The sequence below is a fragment of the Haliotis rufescens genome, unplaced genomic scaffold (genome assembly GCF_023055435.1).
Source record: "Haliotis rufescens isolate VD_foot unplaced genomic scaffold, xgHalRufe1.0.p SCAF_4, whole genome shotgun sequence".
In the NCBI taxonomy this organism is placed as follows: Eukaryota; Metazoa; Mollusca; class Gastropoda; order Lepetellida; family Haliotidae; genus Haliotis; species Haliotis rufescens.
Genome location: NW_025964112.1, coordinates 46,373,035 through 46,395,185, shown reverse-complemented (window position 1 = coordinate 46,395,185; position 22,151 = coordinate 46,373,035). Strand labels below are relative to the sequence as shown.

Sequence of the window (22,151 nt, the reverse complement as noted above, 5' to 3'; positions counted from 1 at the left end):
TTTAAGAAAACATCATGCTATTGACGTCATCACTCTGGCTAGAAGCATAAATTATATGGGTTTTGATTGAAACGTCATAAAAATATTTTATATGGCTTTGTCTGAAAACAATGGTTATTACATTTTTCTTTTCACACCAAATCTGGACTATAGGAGACAAATATCCATTCCAAATAATATAATTATCCTCCTAATCAAAATAGCATCATGAGATAGCATCGTGTTCATTGCAAGTATATGATTTCTTCCTTTGTCGCACCGGCCAATCATTTAACGCCGATCGTTATTGAAATATCATCATGATTCTCGTGATTAATACCAGCAAAATTGGATTCGCGCAAGTCACATTACAGAAATAGAAATCATTTCTTTGTAAAATATAATATGTTTGTCTAATTTCGCCAATTATTGAATCATGATGGCTTGTCAATCATTCGGCGAATTTCGATACCCACATTTTGTTCTATAAACGTCTAATCTACAAAACACATTTCTCACTAGTCGGTGTCATGTTGTTCTCGCGAGACTTGGACGAGAGCGAGATCAAAAGATTCCACGTGGGACATCAAAGTGCGAAACACAAAATCACCTTCGACTAACAAGCGAAAATAAACCTTATCACCAGAAACCGCTGGGCTTAAATGCGTAACACAAATTTTCAATTTCCGTTCTTTGTCTAAGTTTCAAATCTCTTATTAGAAACCTATCATCATGGACCCCCTGCTGAGAACAGACGTTCCTAATGTCTCCTATTCTCGATGGTCGTCTGCTCTTTGGCCGCCATATTGGCCAAATGTCCACCCCTGCCGTGAAAATCCATTCTCGACCAGGCAAGGCGTATTTAGGACCATGTCCGAATCCCACTATCGAATCTGTACACGGCAAGGGCAGAAACTGCCAATTCTCTGGTTGTTCAGCTGTCACCATCTTTAATTAGATAAGCCATGATATATGGTTGTTAGGAAAACGTTCTGTGTATCTCACGGATGAGATTAGTGGGAAAGAAAATAGCATGTGCATGTCATCCCCATTAGCGTACAATTGAGAGATGCTCAGAGTTCTAATAATGACGTCGAGTAAAGGCAGCAGATGGCAAATTTATGTCGAGACAGAAACTCGACACAAATGACTAGAATGTTAATATTTTGTAAGGTCGAACGATTACCTAACTATAGCGTCACACGTTTGGAACAAGCTGTTTTCGTGAATCAAATCTTACTCATTAGATCATTAAATTACATTGATCAAATTTCACATAAAGACTAATTTCAACATGTTCACGATTTAATATGTTTATACGCTTCTATTCGTTTATTAAACCTGTTCACCTCATCGGATGAAATATGCGTAACGTAACGGAAAATCCAAAGAAATGGGTTTTGACAGTCTTTGGTTTTTCACATATAAAAGTCATTTAATGTAAATTAGAGTTTCTAGATTTGAAAACTTCGATCAATGTTCTACAAAATTAAATTAAATTTAAGTAAACATACGTTTTGTGCACTTACGAAGTATTTCAGTGACGTTTAGAATTTGAAATTCAACTAAACATCTATAAACGTTTAACTTTTGGTGAAGATAATTCTATCTGCACAAGGAACACGTGCTGGGCGTGTCATCGTTTCACGGCGGGACATGATATTCCACGATGTTAAATTGTTTTTGTTGAGGATGCGTCCGTTACACCGTCACGGTCACTGAAATAAAAGCAGTTTGCATTTCAGGCTCAGAGTAAAGACATAACTAGATAAACAACTAACTTCAGATTCAATTGAAATGTCATCTCCGACATGTCATGGATGGTAGAGCTGAGGTGCATTAACACGTTATCATCACTTTCTCAAACCTGGGATTAGAAACCCAGTTGTACCTTGAATCAATGGTTGGGTACCACCTGTTTACTTTGTGCGGACAAGCATCGAACAGGACACTTTGGACCGCTGAAGAGACACTTATTTTACAAGCGGGTTATATGGTCCATGAATAGGATAATTTATTAGAGGTTGTTCTGTTTTGCAAATAAATGAAGATTTTATGTGAAAAGCAGATTTGGTACGAATATTTAAGAATTTATTTTTTTTTGTGACAATTTTCTGAAAACCGGAACTACAACATTCAATACCAATGTCATTATTAAATATTTAAGATAGAAGTATGCATTACAAAGAGATTAATTCTGTAAGTACTTCGGTGTAATTATTATTGAAGTATTACATATACACTGATTTTCAGTGATCCATTTTATAATTTTCACCGCCATTTTGACTTTTATGACCACAGAAATCTCTTTCGGCGGATAATCCAGTCTGTGTATTCTCTGGTGTTGACGTTTAATATTCACAATCCTAAGAATGACAATGTTTTAATATCTATATATTGTTTACATTTCGCGTAATATTAAGCAGGAAATTATTGATTTAATCACCCGCTATATACATTAGCCAGCTGTATAACCGTCCTCACTCCAATTATGATAAAAAATAGTATGAAAGTTAAAAGTGTACTATGAAAAAGTTTGTTTTGAAATTTCCATAACTTTATTCAAAACAAAAAGCATGTTGATGAAATATTATTTCTGCCTGTAAATAATTTTGTTAAAGTTTCCTTTTCTATGCATTTCAAAGATAGCTGTGAATGGTATTGTCTTCAATCGAAACGTACGTAATCTAATACCGAAAACAAAAAAGTTTTCAAAAATAAACCGCGGACAGAGATAACGACTTGCTCAGGCTTAACTGCACTTTTTATCAAAGAAAAAATTAATAGTTATTTCTTTTTCCAAGAAGACAACCTAACATGTTTATAACTATTTTGAAATGCGATAAGAAATAAAAAAAAAGGAGAATGATTATTTCGAACAAAAAAACTATCCTCCCGTTAAAAATAACGATTTCCTTCACGCAAAAAAGTACTATTTAAAGTATAGAAAAATTATGGGTAATTTTCCAGACGAAGTCATTTTCGCCCGGCCTCCGTGCAAGGACACCTCAAGTGAATATTGGATTACCTTGCTCGGCGACAGATCATTGTGAATAGCAATCTAGCCGTGTAATTTTAAACTCGGAGGAAGACACATGGTATATATACAGTTGAAACTAGTTCGGTCATGACTCAAACTAGCATGCTATCTCATTCCCCCAAGCTCGGGACGGCCAGATAATTGCCCTTTCATTGAGTTTTATGAGTTTAAATGTGCCGCCGGGATTGGCTCTATTACGTCACGTGACCACAGAATCGGGGAAAATTACGGCCCTGTTCTGACGTTATAGGTACTAAATCATAGATTTATGCCGAAATGTATGGCCCTTGAAAGCCTATATGGCTGGCAATGATTCCTGTCCCAGTGTCCGTCTCACAAGCCTTGAACACAGAAGGTTATAGCTCCCATCTCTTGCATTTAGGAAAATACAAAACTCCTTCCAGTTTTATATAAAGAATGGATGGGTATATTTTCACCGTGTGCTTTCTAAAAGCAGGATTACGTGTTAAAGCGAATAGGGAGCGAATTAGAAGGTGAAACGTGTGTGGTTGATGGATTATCGATTTCTGGTACGTCGGTGGATCTCGAAGAAAGACTTCATCGGCATGGAGTCTTAAAAGAAACGGGTAAGTGCATGGAAGCAGATTCCAGAATAGTTAATGGCGGCATTGAGAGGAGAAACCAGCTTGAGATATCGACAGAGCGAGATACTGTACAGTTCCACTCTTGTACCTCCGACGAAGGTCGAAGAAAACACGCCACGCGCTGTCAACATTCGTGGCTCTACCGACGATAGAACAAGACGCGCTCCATTCTGCTGCCGAGCATCGCGAATCTGTTCACTGAATTGTGTTCGGTCAAGTGGCCAGTCGGTCAAACGAGTTTACTTAAGTATCGTCTACTACGGGACTCAATAACATCGCAAACATTTCCAAGTGAATCCCGACTTGACACCCCACCATCACCCCCCGCGGACGTTACAATGGGTCTCGTTCAGGCCAGTTCGTCCGCGACTTCACCTATAGTAATATCTTCTGACCTCATTCTCTTACCACGTGTGAACGAAATTATCATAACGGATGTTAGTGAACGTATATATTCAGATTCAATCTCTGTACGCTGATGTTAGATACAGGAAAATTCAATCTAGGCTGTACTCGACGGGCTTTTCCTTTATCGTATTTATCACCGAATTTATCATTATGACACACAGCCAGCATACCTATGTACCTTGAAATACTAACTGACATTTTTGGCGTATGAATGATTTATACGTTGTAAGGAGAAAATAATATAAATCTATGAGAGTAGTTGATCTATATTTTGTTAACTAACAAATTCTCTTGTTCAGAAGAATCAATGTTTAATTGCATTTTACTTTACAATTTAAATGTCGCGTGACGATTTAGTGTCAATACTACATTAGGAGTTTATAACTTATTTAAATCTTAAAAGTTATTTTGTATTTGTGATCATTCGTCTTAGATTCCTTAGAATATGAAAATAAATGTCAAATGTTAAATGTCACGGTGTTACGCATTTTGTTTCCTTTTATGTCTTATTGGTCTAAATTTGTAAAATGATACTGAAGCAAGCATCATATTCATAATAACACTATTACCGGAGAAAAAAATATCCATGAATTTCATCGCTGTATTTATTTTAAATTTTCGATATTGGCAAATAAATTTCGCCGATGACAACATGATTAGCCTAAACAAACAAGGACGCTAAATCCAAGGAATTGATTTAATACATGATATCCATACATAGATTGATGAAATAGAAACTTATCGGTTTGTTAACTCTATATACATGCTTAGATCGATGTGTGAGTGTAATCAGAGTATATCGCGTTATGTTTATTTATCATATTATAACATTTCATGCAATTATCATGACATTAACATAGACTTGTCACGACACTAATAACGATAGTGCTAATCTAATGACCTATTGGAATGAACACAAACATATTGCTATTTCTGTTCAGTGTCTACATGGGACGAGTTGTGTATCAACTTTTCAATGAAGAGTTAAATTTAAATTTCGAATAACGAATCAAAATTGAATTCGAACTTTCTGCCAGCATTACAAGAACAGGAGTGTACTCACATAGTATGACAAAAATACTAGCTTTTATTTGTCATATATGTTTTACGAGAATACACGAATAAGTGCCTTTCAATTTATCGATTAAAACATGATCGATTATTAATGAGAAAGCTTTAAACGGATATGGAACGTTGGGTATTTATTTAATGGTTGTACTACATTAAGATAATTTCTTTACATGTGGCATAAATGAAGCGTTAAAAAAGAATTTAAATATTTCATGTGATATTTGTTAAATAGAAATTGAAAAGAAAACACTCTTACTCACCAGGTAAGAGCAAAAGTCTGTCGAAATAACATTGTTTTTGTTATAACAATGTCATGACGTTTTTCCTAATTATCATAAAGTAAAAAGATGAAATTACATACTAATTTTGTGACACAAAATCCTAACGAATACATTTTAGCAGATTTTCATTGCGCTAAATACCATTAATAGGCCGTTATGGGCCGTTATATTTCATAAGTTCACATTTAATGTGCGAACAGCCTCTGCAATAGGCTATAATGAACGAACTGTTTCACTTTATGCTGTAAATAATATCAAACCCATTGTTTGAAACCTGCCTTTGGGAGCATGCTAATGGTTACATGACGTGATAAAACAACACATGTGCACGTTATTTTGAGGCTGAGGCAGTTTATTTGCTCGGTTTTATAACTTTTCGTCTTGGCCCAAAGGGAAACTAGTTCAGAGGCAACGTTTGCTTTCGAAGCAAAAAACATGTTCGAACGTAAACAGATTCAATTTCAAACATTTTTATTAGACAGGGGTTTTCTGGTTAAAAATATCTAAAAAATCATGTACCACTTATTTCAAATAAACTAATGAAGGACAATTATTCTTTGGTTACTGTTCAAATGTTAGTGTCTTATTTCTGTTTTTTTTTAATACGGTGTAATTGGAGTGCGACATAAAAAACTCCTGTATGTGAATTAAGACGATATTCTTAACGACAGGATGCAGTAGAATACCACAAATATCACCTATCAATTTCCAAATCAACTTGGAGAGACATAGATGTAGCTTCCTTAAAAACATCATTTCAAAAATAATCTTAAAAGTGAAACATCTGCTTTAAAGTAACTTTCAACAATCTTTATGTTCAATTCTTGTCAATGTATGCCTTGTAAAAATCTATGACAACCAAATTTAGCCAAGGGCGTTCAACAAAAAATACTGCTCAAAATAACATTGGGACATAAAAGATGTGTATGGTTTGGACCAAACGCATTGCTTCCGTATTCAAATACGCTTAGTATTGAAGTCACTGGCTTTGTAGTATTGTATTACCTTCCTATTTTAGAAGGAACAGTGTTCACGGGATTTAACACATTTTCAATAGATTCCAACTACTTAACAGAACCAATTTAGATCCCCATATGCCGTCTCATTTCAAGTGGACACCCAATGACCACTGACCACTCAATAAATGACCTCTGGAAAATATCAAGTTACTTTTCTACTCATTAACTGCGTGTCCATATTTTCTAACCCTGAGCGTAACACAAAGTGAACAGTATATCATATACTACACAATATTTGATAGGGATACGTCTGTCACGAAATAACTGAAATGTCTTTCAAACGTTGAGTAGTATATATAGTTATTTTCATTGTTGCATTATTCGGTTGTGATACTCTGTAAAATATATGATGATATAGTGAGTGAGTGTTTGCTTTAACGATGTATTGTTTGTTGATATGGACAACAATTTCCTTACGGGCATGCGGATATTCATATCTCGGCCACAGTAGATATTAAAATAAAACTGAATCATAAAGTTATTCATGATACCAGGTGTTTACGAAACTTTAATTTCCAATATTCCACAGAGAATCCTCTGTCGTAAACATTTGTACTCACAGGGTATACTTTCCAGCCCAAAATAAACTAGATGCATTAGAAGGACGATTGACTGTCTTTGTGAAAACTATTCCCTTATCCTAAGATAATTCTTATATTCTACCTGTTTATACAAAAAAACGCTTTATATACCACTCAAACGAAGTAAAAGAACACCCGATTTTTCATATGACCATCGTTAATCTGTCATGTCGATTTTTTCATAAGACTCGTGTCATGACAGAGTAACTACAGTAAAGTACGGTTATAACGAACTCAAAGGGACTACTAATTTTAGTTCGCTATAACCGTAGTTCGTTATAAGCATATATACAGCATAACTACAGAGTAACTACAGTAAAGTACGGTTATAACGAACTCAAAGGGACTACTAATTTTAGTTCGTTATAACCGTAGTTCGTTATAAGCATATATACAACATAACTACAGCAAATAGTCGGGACCAAAAAAGTAAGTTCGTTATATCCGTAAGTTCGTTATAAGCGTGTTCGTTATAACCGCAGTTTACTGTATAGTCAAAAATGAAAATTGTGTTCCTTCCTTACTTCTTTTGAGTAGAGTATGTAAGAGAGAAAAAAAATGACATGGGTCATAGACGTGTGCCCACCCGCAAAACTCTATAAAAACAGTTTTGGCAAAATAAGTTCACAGTCCATGAGAATCTGGGATTCGAACCAATCAACGTAACACAGGAAATTAGCTTATGATCATTAATGTATATTTGTCTATCACGTGAGACATACAGTACTCCTTGCATAACATGCCATACTTTTATTATGACCAGTTTAGTGTATATGGCAGAGCCAACTCTCGTTACCACGAACTCAATTAACAAAATGGCGATATATCTGTTTGACAAGTGAAATTCTTGAAGGCCCTGCCATGTAATAGCGTCATTCCTCTTGTCTTGAAGTAAGGGAAACTCGATCGTTTTCAATAAATCTTTGAGTAAAATGCATACAGTCGACGGACCGACACGACTATAGTTTACACCTTTAATTGAATTACGCTAATCGTGTCCCCATTATATCCGTACTCGACAGTCGAATTTCTTTTCACTAATCGTTTATCTCGAAATTTCGTTTATTTCGAAATCACCCAAGTCCTAACTGCATTTGGTGTTTATATCAACCCCCAAAGTACTATAATCTGTACTTTATTAAGAAAGTGTTATCCCAAATTTGCCATTTGTTCAAATATCATTTTCGTATTTACAAAATCGGGGGAATCATATTGGACCAGTTATCTTCGAGTAAACAGGAGTTACCTTGTCGTGCAAGTTAATATACAGTTGTGTTCTCTCCCCATGTAAAATGCCACGATAACGCCTTCTTGGCAGCACAGCAGTCTATCACCTGTCACTGGACTCTTCGTGAGATGTACATTCTGCCTGGGCTCACCTGGTATACCAGTGGTATGGATGTCTTTCACCGAGATTAGATACCACTTGGCATACCAGTGTGTGTATTAACAAGAACTGTCCCTCTCCCGTCAACATCCATCTTTATCTCACACTCACGAGTGGCATGCCTTAGACTGATACTCCAGTTTAACATTGTTTAATCCTGGATTTGTCGAAGTGTTGTTATCTCGAAGTTTTGGTATGTCGAAGTTTTGATAACTCGAAGTAATACCTCTCCGTGCTTGTGCTTTATGATCATCTTCATATTAGAAACAAAATGTTTCGAGATTTCGTTTTCCTGTACCAGAGACAATAGGGTTGTTTGTAAATGTTTAAATGATGACCCTTTCTTGATTAGAAGCATTTCTTTGTGGACATTATCTTCTACAATGGAACCTGAAACAAATTAATTTCGAGCCCATCTGTGATTAATTGTGTGGCAATCAGTGTACGACATCTGCTATAATGAAACTAAAAACTCAAATAACTAAATTTATCTTTTAAGGCAATTATCCATTTGAAACGATGGTTTACATGGACACTTTGTTTGTCTCGAATTACTGTTGACTCGATATACCACCCATAGTCCCTCGAACTTCGAGGTAACGATGTTTGTGGGGGTTATGTTCGTGTAAGAAATTCTCGGTGACTTTCTGTTGAGGGTGATCACTGCGAGTTGAGATGATTTACCTGCAGCTTCGTTTATTGGTCACAGCGTTCGCTATTCTTTGTGTGTAGTAGATTGTATTGCTGTATCACGATGACTGTGCACGGTTGATGATGAGCAAGAGTGTTATTGATATAGGATTTGGTTTAGTGGCGTATAATAGGCTTGTTGCAGATTGACTCAAGAGTCGAGCCCTGTATGCGATGTTCGGGTAAGAAGCTACACTACGACAGGCAGACACCGCGAACTCATACAGGTATTTATTGAGGATTGAGGTGGGGTGTGATAGGTGAGGATGAGGTGGGGTGGTAATGGGTGTGGGTGTGGGTGTGGTGATGGATGTGGGAGTGATATGGAGTGGGAATTGTTCGGGCGAGGGGAGTGAAATGCGGGGGGGGGGGGGGGGGGGGTGATGAGGGGGGGTTAAGGTGGGGTGAGGGGTTGAGGAAGGATAGTGATGAGTGTGAGTGCTAAATGGGATGTGGGTGTGGGGTTGAGGTGAGGTGGTGATTGGTGTGGGTGTGGGTGTGGGGAGGTGATGGGGGTGGGGGTGGGTTTTGGGTGGTGATGGGTGTGGGGTGGTGATGGGTGTGGGGTGGTGATGGGTGTGGGGTGGTGATGGGTGTGGGGTGGTGATGGGTGTGGGGTGGTGATGGGTGTGGGGTGGTGATGGGTGTGGGGTGGTGATGGGTGTGGGGTGGTGATGGGTGTGGGGTGGTGATGGGTGTGGGAGTGGTGATGGGTGTGGGGTGGTGATGGGTGTGGGAGTGGTGATGGGTGTGGTAGTGGGGTGGTGATTGGTGTGTGATTGGGATGGTGATGAGGGGGGGGGGGGGGTTAAGATGGGGAGAGGGGTGAGGACGGATAGTGATGAGTGTGAGGGCTAAGTTGGATGTGGGTGTGGGGTTGAGGTGAGGTGAGGTGAGGTGAGGTGAGGTGAGGTGAGGTGAGGTGGTGATGGGTGTGGGGTAGGGTAGGTGATGGGTGTGTGTGGATGTGGGTGTGGGGTAGGGTAGGTGATTGGTGTGGGTGTGGGTGTGGGGTAGGGTAGGTGATGGGTGTGTGTGTGTGGGTGTGGGAGTGGGGCGGCGAAGTGGGTGGAGTTGGGGTGGTGATGGGTGTGGGTGTGGGAGTGGTGATGGGTGTGGGGTAGGGTAGGTGATGGGTGTGTGTGGATGTGGGTGTGGGGTGGTGATGGGGGTTGAGTTGGGGGGGTGATGGGTGTGGGTGTGGGAGTGGTGATGGGTGTGGTAGTGGTGATGGATGTGGTAGTGGTGATGGGTGTGGTAGTGGGGTGGTGATTGGTGTGTGGTTGGGATGGTGATGGGTGTAGGAGTGGGGTTGCGATGGGGGTGGGGGTGGGGTGGTGATGGGTGTGGGAGTGGGATGGTGATTGGATGTGGGTGTGGGGTGGTGATGGATGTTGGAGTGTGGTGGTGATGGGTGTGGGGTTTGGGTGGTGATGGAGGTGGGGGTCTGGGTGTGGTGGGCTGGTGATGAGTGTGGGAGTGGGTGGTGATGGGTGTGGGAGTGGGGTTGAGGTTAGGTGGTAACACGTGTGGGAGTTGGGTGGTGATGGGAGTATGGGTGTGTGGGGGGGTGGGGGGGGGTGATGGTGATGGGAGTAGGGTTCAGATGAGTTGGTGAGTGGGGGTATGGGTGGGGATGGTAATGGGAGTGGGGTTGAGGTGAGGTGGTGGTGGGTTTTGGTTTAAGGTGGGGTGGTGATGCGAGTGGGGTGGTAATGGGGTTGATGGTTATGGGTGTAGGGATGAGAAATGGTGGTGCTGTGTGAGGCGGTGGGATGTGATGGGGGTGAAGTTGTATGGGAGGAGCGGTGATGGGTGTGGGGGTGAGATGGGGTGGCGATGGTTTGGGGGTGAGGTGGATGTTATGGGTGTGTTAGTGAGGCAGGATGGTGATGGGTGTGTTAGTGAGGCAAAATGGTGATGGGTGTGTTAGTGAGGCGGGATGGTGATGGATGTGGTGGTGATGTAGAATGGTGGTGGATGTCTGATCCATGACCATCAGCACACTTCACAGACGAATCCAGTATCCTCGTGTTGGTAAGAATGAGATACAAAAAAACATCCTTCAACAACATGGCGACATGAAACGGGCAAAGGGTTACAAAAGCGTCTTAACGGGTATCCATACCACGGGTAGACGTATCCCTATCATAGTCTACATTGATAGGTGTCTCACGAGAAACTGTACCCCGGGTAGAGCCGAGACGGAGACTGTCGGACAATGGAAGAGTCACCCGCCTTATCGGGTGGGACTGACACACGTCACAGTCATAACACTACCCAGACAGGCTTTGGCTACAGATTACTGTCAAAGAAAGATTTCTTCCATTTCAGGGTTTGTGTATTCGAGTTTGGGGATCCCCAACAGCGACTTGTTAAAACGTCAGCTACTATGAATGAATTCACTTGTATCTTCATCTCGACACCGGTCCCTCGGGGAGGGTTTGGGTTCGCTATTACAATCAGCTGATAGGCAGTCTCTTGACTTTTTGTCTTTCGAGACGGATGGATTTAAAAGAGCAATTCACAATAATTACCAGTGTGTTTTATTCTTGTGGTATTTGTTACACGTGAAGGTGGAACTCGGTTTGGGTGACATGACTGTCTTCTCCTGTGTATACCGGAAGGTGATGGCGTCAGTGGGAGTGAGACAGGCCTTAAAGCCACAATCTTAGAAGATAAAATGACTATTGTATAGGTAGTATTGTAGCAGAAATCCAAATCCGTCTCCTGTCGATTACAATGCTAATTTGTGATTTGACATAACATCAATCAAAAGCTTGCATGTAACTGGACTTCCGTTGTCTGTTTCCAAAAGGGTATATTTACACCAAAGTTGTCAATTACACCACTGTTCTTTGTACGTTCCTCCCTTGATGAATCTGTGCTGTCCATGACGTGTTGAACAGCTGATCGCCTAGCGTCAGTGAAATGTGCACGTGTTAATTTCAGTTAAGAGTGTGTCGATTTCAGGTACAATATTTTCTCACTTCTTCACAAAGAGATCTTATTGCGGAAACAAAGTAAAAATGCTATCTCTCTCACGTAATATCTGTCCAGACTCATTATGAAATCTTAACACATTCATCACACAGTGTCTTCTAAATGTAATTGCTCCTAATTCGTTAAGTATCAAAATCATTATCACAAAATATTTCAATATGGAGACAAAGCAGCAAATATTGCGGCATGTATGAGTGATTTCCGTCATCCTTTCCACGACAGTTAATTAATATTTTTCATAACTCATCCCATGCACGATCCCATGCACGATCCCAAGCATCCCCGATAGAGGCAGAGACCTCATAACATATTACTTAAACATAATTGCCATGTTTATTTCACTTCATTACCGCGTGAATGTTTTCAATGTTATATGGCTTTGGTGTTTTGGGGAGCGCCATAAAACAAGGATGTTTTGTCATTTGACTTGTGAATGAAATACCGCCCATCTGCAGGATGGTTTTATTGCGGAATGACTATAATAAAACTCGTACAAAAATAAACCGTTTAGTGCTCCCCGACCTTGATCGTTACACAGAGCTCAGACAGAATAAACACACACAGCTATTAGAAGCATTTGGTTTTGTCATCGTATGGTATCGAACCCACGTCGTTTCTTCTTACTTGAGAAAGTTAATATGTTGAGGGGTGAGGGATGGGAGTCGGAGATAGGGTGGGAATGTCACCTACCAGAGAAATTGTCTATGTACATATGTTTTGAAAGATTAGTTTCGTCTTACTTTTTTCAATGATGATGTTAAATTTTTTTATGTAATGGTGCTTCATTTTGTTTTTTCTGTTTTTAGATTCTGAATTCATAAATTTAAAATTTAGTTACATTTATATGGCTATAGTGTTTGGTGTTTTGAGCAAGCATGAGCGAATTTGCTGAGTCAGCGTTCGGAACATGGATATAGATCACTCGTATGTACACACATACATAGGTTTATAAATAAATGAAAGTGAATCTATTTCTAGTATACACCAACATATCACAGACAGGTATCAATGAAATGTGTTCTCTCAGATGAGTTAACTACAACCTCGGTCATGAATATACCTGCGACAATTTTGTCATTCAATGTGTAGCAAGGTTTGTCGACACACACATTTCAAAAGATGGATGATTTAATGCCCAATTATTTACGTATTAATTATGATAAAGGGCCAGTCTCTGACTTCTACCGAGGGAACAAGCCCCGTCTTCCTCCGGCGAGACAGTTAAACGATAAATAATACGGAGCGTCCCAATATTACTACATATTGAGTGCTTCCTTGATGTGGGGCGAGCAGCGAAGCATGGCCAATATTCAGGTGGAGAACATAGACTCCCATTGAGAGAAATGTGTGAGATATTCAAATACAACCAATGCGAGTCAAAGGGGAGCTCTGTAAGTTTCATTGGACAAGCGTCACGGGTGATAATCGTCTTTTGATATTCAGACGTGTTCGGTATTGACTCCAGCCAGCAAGGCACAGAGACGAATATAAGATTGTACAAAGAGGGGTGGGTGTATTGTTCCAAAACGCTCAGCGCCCGCTGTGAATACTTACAAGATGAAAGAGACCGACCCATTGATGCCTTCTTGGAGAAAAAGCCATCCCCCGTCTCTAACCATTGTGGAGTGGTCAAATTTGGGTCCCCAAAAGCTCTTTGAAGTCAGTCCCTTGACCCTTGTTCCCATAAATATCTACCTGTACTTGTAGCTGTCAGGATAGGGGACGAGGATTTCGTGGGGTCCTTTATCATTCTAGAGGCAGCAGGGCGAAGTTGTAAAGTGATTGTTGCTTTGGCTTAAAGGAGAGTTACGTGAGAGAGATGTAATGTTAGCTGAAGGGGATTTTCGGGGTCATTTTCAGGGATCGACTATGGAGGGCTTCGCAGACGGTGGCATTTTATTTCTCGCTGTATAAAGAATATCTTGAACATTAACGTTTTGTAAGATTTCTGATAACTTGTAAAATCTTTTGAATCCAGGACATCGTGTTTTTCAAATTCTCTTATCAAGATTGTTTATGGAAACCTTGCATGTATATTTTATAGAAAAGAATATTTCTGAAATTATCTACATTTTCTGTTAAGTTAAATGTTTTTTTCTTCTGGTAATTAAAAAGTATTTTGTCATTTTTGTATGTGCATATTCGATTTAGCGTTGCAAAACGCCATGTGATTGTCGCTGGAAATTGCCGAAATTTGTAAAAGTTACTTTTTGTTGTATGCCTGTAAATCCTGAAAATAGCATTGGGTGGAATAAATAAAAAAACATTTCATGAGTACTCCCCATGTCAATTATTAATCGACTCAAGAAAAAAGCAGCAGGACCTTATGCATATAACAAATCAGACAGATACCATTTGCTACAGGTTTTATTAACATAAACATGAACATAAACAAAACAAAACTAACTGAATTGTGCTAATATTTCTGACAGAATATTTTATCATAATTATATGAATTATCAAATACACATATATTTTATGTTAGTACACTTCTAAATAATAACTACATATACTAAGTACACATGTGTATGTTATTAACGTATGAAAAAAGTCGTAATAATATAATAAAATGAGAGGCTGATTATTTATATCTATATTATTATGTATCGTTCAAATTACCAAACACAATTTGTAGCTCATCTTATAAATTATTTGGTGAGAATAACTTGAAATACCTGTGTCTCAATTAATTTTATCAGCTTACAGGAAGTAACCGAATAATCGTAAAGGCTCCGTCTCATATAAATTATAGATTTTCAGGAAATTTCTTTGGCGCAAAAACGAAATGAATAATGTCCATTCTCCACTGCTTAAAACGAGAAGGCGCAGTCAGATAAGAGCCGGTTATCCAGAGAATAGTATCACGACCTTTCCAGTGACCTGTGACCTTTGAGATCCAACGAATCGCGATCGTCGAAACCAGACCTCTTCGCTAGATTTTAACCGCTGACTCGAAAGGTTTATGAGGAGGGGGTAGACATTTAATTACCGGGACGAATTCAGTCCTGGATTCTAACAAGGATTGCTCCGAGATAAAGACGGCGATAGGCAAATTTTAAAATCACAATTCAAGCCAACTTAAGTTAGGCGGACGGAGGACGATCTTGGTCCGGTTTAGGTAAATCCTTCATGAATTTTCATGTGTTTAATTACCAACGAATTTAGGTTTCAGCAGCTGTCTTCAATTTAGGAAATAATGATGTGACTACTGATGTTAAAAGTCTGAGGGTTTTTCGTTATTATAAGGCAGATTATTTCCGCAGTCGTGGATGACGTGAGATAACTACTTAGTTGTGTGGCGTATGTGCACAAAATAGTGCTGGGATAACGCTATTGATGTGTCGCAAAGTTGCCATCAAATGCATGTCTTATATTTCTTTTTTAAACGAAATAGGGCGTTCCCTTTATTTTAATATTCTAAATTGAGCATCGGTTAGATGATTAAACTGGTAGGCTTTCTTCAAATATAAATATAATAACGATTTGCAGTGTGTTATAAATATATAAAAACGATGCCTAATGTAACAGCTGGCATTATTCCTTTGTGTTAAATTATGAGGTAATTGAGAATACCGACGATGCAATGTTTACAAATTCGTCAATATTTATAAATTTGATAAAAATGAAATATCAGAAATATTCATTTCAAATGATGAAATATCCATAGCATTTCCCAAACTGAATGAGTAAAACTTTATCAATAAAAATAACAAGCATTGGAAAAGAATTTGTATTAGATGGATTTTTACATGAATGATTATATTTTTATGTCAGGCTGAAATTGTTTCACACCTTTTAAAAACAAAATTATGTTCAATACATTTCTCAATAATATTTGAACACGTTGTATCAACATACCGAAACAATTGTAAGTGAAAAAATGTGTATAAAAGTACAAACAATTTTCTTGCCCATCTGGAAAATATATTTAATGGGGAAACACAAGATTTTCATTAGCTTAACATTTCTTAAGTTACAGTGTGAATGATTTTAATGTTTTAAGTGTTGTCTGTTTTATGTCTTCGTGCAACTGGAATGGTCTGAGAGGGTAATGTACCTCAACATATGAGCCAAATTATGACAGTATCATGTTGCACGTTAAACCCAAAAATATGGTCATGAAGAAGGGGCATTGCGACGAGGGACAAAGTCCTGCAAACTGACCGGTCAGTTAGTAGTAATACAATATGATCGATTGAGGAATTAGGCCTTAATCATGTCCACCCTGGGTGACCATTAACAGATTATAGAATCAAATAAAGCAAGTCCCAATAGGAAACATTTTCTTCTCTTTATCATAGATTTAGCAATATATTTCACACTTTCGATCGAAATTAAAAATAGTTTTAGCTCAATGTTAAATGTGAGTATGTAAAATTAAGGTGTCAGTTTGAAATGTAATAAATATTCAGATGCCAAGCATACATTTCATGATCTCGCTTGTCCATATGGTCAAAGATTTAATTCTCATTTCTTTTGAATTTTTAGCATTAAAATAAAGAAGGTCTGATTTTCCTAATGCGGGCTAAAGACCGACTTTAGAGTCATTCTAACGGCTTACACTGCCTGGTTCCATCTGGCTTGGTCTTAATAATCCAGAGCAATAATTCATGATACAACGTTTTGTATTCGCACTGCCAAGTCGGAAGATTTAACTATGAGTTATAGCCTTGGAGAAACAAAGCGAAAATTCGGCGAGATTCAGACACGCAGAGACAAACGTTACGGGCGACTACCCAAAGATTTTAACAAATTATTTTTGCTACAGATCAAATTTGTTCAATTTGTTTTCGAATATGTACCTCCACGGATTTATATAACGAATGCTCATCTATTTTATGTTTGAATTGAAGTAAGTTTGTCCATAATTTAAACTGACTTACAGCCAAATGGGTTTAAATAAGATATAATTTGAAGTACAGAAATACAATAGGATGTTTACAATGGTTCCTGCACTGTGGTAAAGTAATTGTTTGAGCACAAAATACGTACGGTATTTAGTCATAATCCATTTACTGAAATTGAGGGCGAATATATACGTTCTTACTAATTTAACGAAATACTTGGCAATTCATACATTTGAATAGCAGAATGTGTAAAATATGGATGGAAATTTAATAAACTTACAGAAAATAATCGGCACATTTCCTAGTTCGAGAACTCTAACCCAGAATGCAACATTCAAAATGGCTTCTGTTGTTTACCAAGGTAAAGTCGGCTGTTGCTTGAGCGGGAGCCATGTGGTCACTGAAACGGACGGCGAACGCTTAAGCGATAAACTTGGGACTGACGGCCCATAGCTCGTAAACATGTCAATTTTTCTCCCAAACGCGGTGAGCTCTGTAGCGAGACATGTCCTTTTCCAAGTCGATGCACTCCGAAAATGTGCACATGGCGACTATTATTGAAATGACGCTTTGGGGACAATTTGCCCAGAAACGAAATTTCATTCATTTTTCGTGATTTGTACATTGTTTCAAATTAGGAATATTCCCAAGAGGATAAGAGATTTTATGTCACAAATTTAATAAAATAATTATTCAAGGAAATCAAAGAAATATTTAATCATGGTCCTTTTTGTTTTATGATAATATTTTTTTCTGAAATAGGACACCAATTTCGTGTGACCCCATCTGTAAAAAATAAATTTTGCATTCTAACTGTACAAAAATACACCTTCGCCATTATATTTACATGTGGGATATAAAAGTTCATTTCGATTTTATGTAAGAGTGTTGTTTGAATTATTCATAAGCAATATATATCATGTACGAACATGATGAATGGCCGTTGATAGAAAGATTAATATGATAATCACGTTGTCTGTGATGCGCTGCGCCAGTGGTTTGTTGCGAGTCATTCTACTGGATTGAGAGTAACATCACACTCGTCTTGCGGGGCCCCAGTTGCTACAACTCACGGTTGACCGAATGAAATATTAGCATCGGGTCGCTAAAGGTCGAGGGGAGGTAACTCTGTCTTTTATCCCCAGCCCGAGCCACGAGCGACTGGCGGGTAACACGAATAAACGACATCCAGAATAACACGTACCTATTGCAATTATTTGGTTCGGTATTGGTGTAGCTGATATACAGTGTATATATTGAAAATGTGGTGCTTGTATCCTTCTCATACAAAAGTGATATATTATTTATAACAACCAAAGTCGTATACGTCTGTGTTTCAATATATGTTCAGTATGTGTTTTTTCGAGGTAAATCAAAATCACACTTTTCTTTTTTTATGACCTCTTTACATTGACAGCTTGGAATTATTTTTTTTTAAATTAAAAACCGTATTTATTTCATCAGGTTAACCAATTGAAGTGGTTTTATATAAGTAATATAAAGACACATTTTTCAAGAAAATAACATGATATATCTGACTAACTTCAAACGGGAAACAATGGCACACATCCAATCGTCAGGGCTAAACGGGATATATCTTTGCCAATTCCTATTCGGCATATACTGGTACGTTTGCAGTGTTGTTTAGTTGTCTCCCATTCAGCAATATTCAAGCTATATCAGAACGGTCTGTAAATCGACCCGACAAACCAGTGACTGAAATAGTGAGCACCGGACCAGGCCCTCGGACTACGATGACTCGCATTAGCCAAGTCACATGGGCTGACGATCCAACCCAGTTTAGTCGCTTTCAGGAGCAATGAAATACTGGGAACCTATTCTAACCCGGTTCTCTCGGAGAATCTACAGTGTTTTCAACCAATAAATAAATACACTTATACTTACCAATAAACCTTCAAATTTAAAATCAAAAGTATTTACTTATATTTGATGATGATAATATTTGGTGTAAACATTGTTAGGAACTTAGAGTTTGAAAATATTGGTGCGGTGATTGTCATTAAGGTCATCACCACTGAAACATGTTACAGTTGTGTTGATGGTGTTTATTTCATCATCAGCATCAATACATCACAAAGATGTCGTTGCTTAAATTCATTTCAACTTTGGCAAAGTCAGTAATGACCGTCAGTAAACTGATTCATAAGACAAACGAGAAAAGCTTGCGAGTAATTAACACACGAGAGTTTTTTTCGCCCTACAAGACTGGGTTCAGTAAATGTCGTGCCTCGATACCTTAACGGGTCACGTTTTCATTGATTGACACTTATTCATTTTAATCAATAGCAAATTGTATTTATCTATCTGGATCCGTATCATTTACAGAAATCAGAATAAATGCTTTATAGGAATTCATTAAAATTGAGAAATGTTGTTTTAGGTATTATAAAAAGCGTTTTCATTAAACAAAATCCATCATTATATAATGTTTATTATTGTACCTACAAATAAACAAGTTAGTTTGGGCTGTTTTAAACAACACAAGGATCTATTTGAATATGTAAATTCATCGATTTCGTTTTCATCCTTATATATATTAAAATTTTAACCACGCTCAATCTTTCTTCATAACGTTAATCCCCCTGAGTTAAAAACCATACACTGCAAAATTTATCAAAGCAACGGGCACTCAAAAAATTAAGTTTGCTTACTCGACAAAATTTAAACTTAAAATTCCAAACAAAGTAGATGTTTTAAATATGTAAATATAGAAACTACCATTATATACAAACGCGGGGCGGTTCAATTCAGTGCAAAAATCTCGTTAATAAGTCTACGGTGTATTCCCCAGTTGTGCTCTGCCTATGTCATCCCGTTTGACTTAGTGCCATCTAGACAAGCTTGAGTGTGGTAAGCGTTTGCCGTCAACTATTAAGATAAATATATTTAGCCCACAGCAACAGACGCCGAATGAAGGAAGCGTCCCTTTGATGTTGCCGACAAGCCTAAGATTACCCGCTGAAAACTTGACAAATTTAACAGTTTGAGAGCTTCAATCATTAAAGAGCGTTTGCCGTGAAAATCTGTCGACGCCACAACAAGAATAATGTTCTCAGGACATGTTTGAAATACCCTGTATTAATTAAGATCGTTGCCCAACGGTTTTTCTTACAAGGGGAGCATTTTTAGCTTGTTTTTGTTTTTGCGAATTTAGATAACATCTCAGCTTTTAGTCTCATTTATCTTAATTATTCGATAGATTTCCTCTCCATCATAATTATTTTCTGGATGTAACGATGAGCTATCAACATGTGTACGAGAGACCGTTCACCCAGGGCCGCAGCCTAGCTTAAAGGGCGTTTAATTATGCCACGCGGAAAGTATTTCATATAGAGACGAACCTTTCCAAACATGTTTTGTGGAAAAACATGATCTATAATCAAGTAAATGTTTGAATATTTTTTCCTACCTGTTACACTGCCCACGACTGTCATACTTAAACCTCATGTTACCTCAATACTTCTGTAAATATCCAACTAGGAACATCTTATCCTGATAATGCAATGTACTTACAGGCACTTATAACAAAAATAGATGATATCAGGCAAGGTCTATGAATGCATTAATTTATTACTGTTCTGTTTGATCATGTATTTTGTAAATGTCTTATCAAACATCAGCTCTAAATAAAATATATCACTATTTGTGATTAACGAGAATAAACTTCTTCTCCTCTCCTACTAATGTTTGATTGGCATTCTCGTTTACCACTCTTCACTTGGTTGTAGTCTAGCTTGATAACGGTGTCGGAATCTACATAGAAACGTCGCTATAGCCAATAAACCAGAAATTGTTAGCCATAAAGTACGTTTTCTTATTTTTCTCTCCTACTACCTCCATGATCTGTTTTATATGTATGTATTGTTTAGAAAAAATATATACTCCATGTATTACATTAACAAACATAAATATCAACCTCAGGCTGTAATTGACAAGTGTTCTGAATTTAGACCAGCCATCTTTAAAGTTTTCAGGTCAATATCTTATTGAATATTTAGATCGAACAGAATACCGCCATGTTAGCTGTTAAAATTGTGCCCCACTGTAATATAACTGTAGTTACATGTTTAACAATCGAAGCCTTCCGTTAAAGTATAATGTACTGATATGATTCCGTTACTCTATCGTGTGATCAGCCCACCCCCAACCTCACCCAACCCCACCCCACCCACCCACACCCATAAAAACTGGAACCCATCACACCAGATCTAGTCAACTACCCTAAAAGCGCCACCGCAGCCACCGCAGCCACCCCACCCAATCTGCACACTCAGTCGCGGCTTCGGCCATATCGAAGGTAAAGCATCACATCTTTTGTATTTTGAAATGTACCTGCGAAACTCCTTCAGATCAGTCTCTTTACTCGTATCTGGGGGGTCGCATCTTTGAAGTCACACCATCATACAAACTTCATAAAACGGGCTTAAAGTTCACACTTACCAACACCACCATCAACGTGTCAATGACAAAAGCTTCCTAAAACATCATTTAAAAATAATCTAACATTTTATCAGATGACATCCTAATCCACCATCATTAAACCGTATACCGCAAACTTGAAGCGCTAATGTCGAGCAACATCCCGTGGATCTACCAGAGGGGACATCACCCGTATGAACCCACATTATCTAACGGTAAATCAGAAGGCCTGATAGATCAACTAAACATGGAGGATTAGTTGTCAACAGCTGACAACATTTGACAACATGATCAATGCAATGAACATCGCTTCCAACCACCTGGGAAGTCACGTGAGGGTTAGATTTGCTGTCATGTCCGTCTCGAGATCAGCTGTTACAGGACTGTCAATTATGTGATTATGTGCATGCAGAAAGGTTAATCAGTCGATGATATATCTAACGAATTTTGTGTAGGTTTCTGACCCGGAAGGGTAAGTCGTTGTGACATTTGGTGGCTGGACGTTTGATTTCGATATTTCATAATGGTTTCTGACACAGACGCAAGGGATCTGGTCTGTTCTGATACAAAAAAATCTAAATGTCATGAATGCTGATTAATATTTCCCCAAATTACAACAACCGCTCGATCATCTGTTACAGCACCAGCTGCAATGTTGTTGTACAACAGCATTTCTGTTGGTAACAGCTGTTCAGACACATCGTTCGTGTTACGTCGTTGTGACGTCGATGCTTCGCTTCAAACCAAATGAGTAATTGGGTTTTGTTCTGTGGTGTATTGATGACACCAAATGATCAGCG

The 22,151-nt window shown here is 38.3% G+C and overlaps 1 long non-coding RNA gene across 1 annotated transcript in view; it reads left to right on the top strand.

Annotated features, from left to right (window-relative positions):
- Window positions 1-3,157: 3,157 nt before the first annotated feature.
- LOC124152056 overlaps window positions 3,158-22,151 on the top strand; it is a 90,570-nt gene continuing 71,576 nt past the window's right edge. Inside the window, exon 1 of the long non-coding RNA XR_006863458.2 lies at window positions 3,158-3,606. This is a non-coding gene — a long non-coding RNA (uncharacterized LOC124152056). The remainder of the gene's footprint in view (window positions 3,607-22,151) is intronic.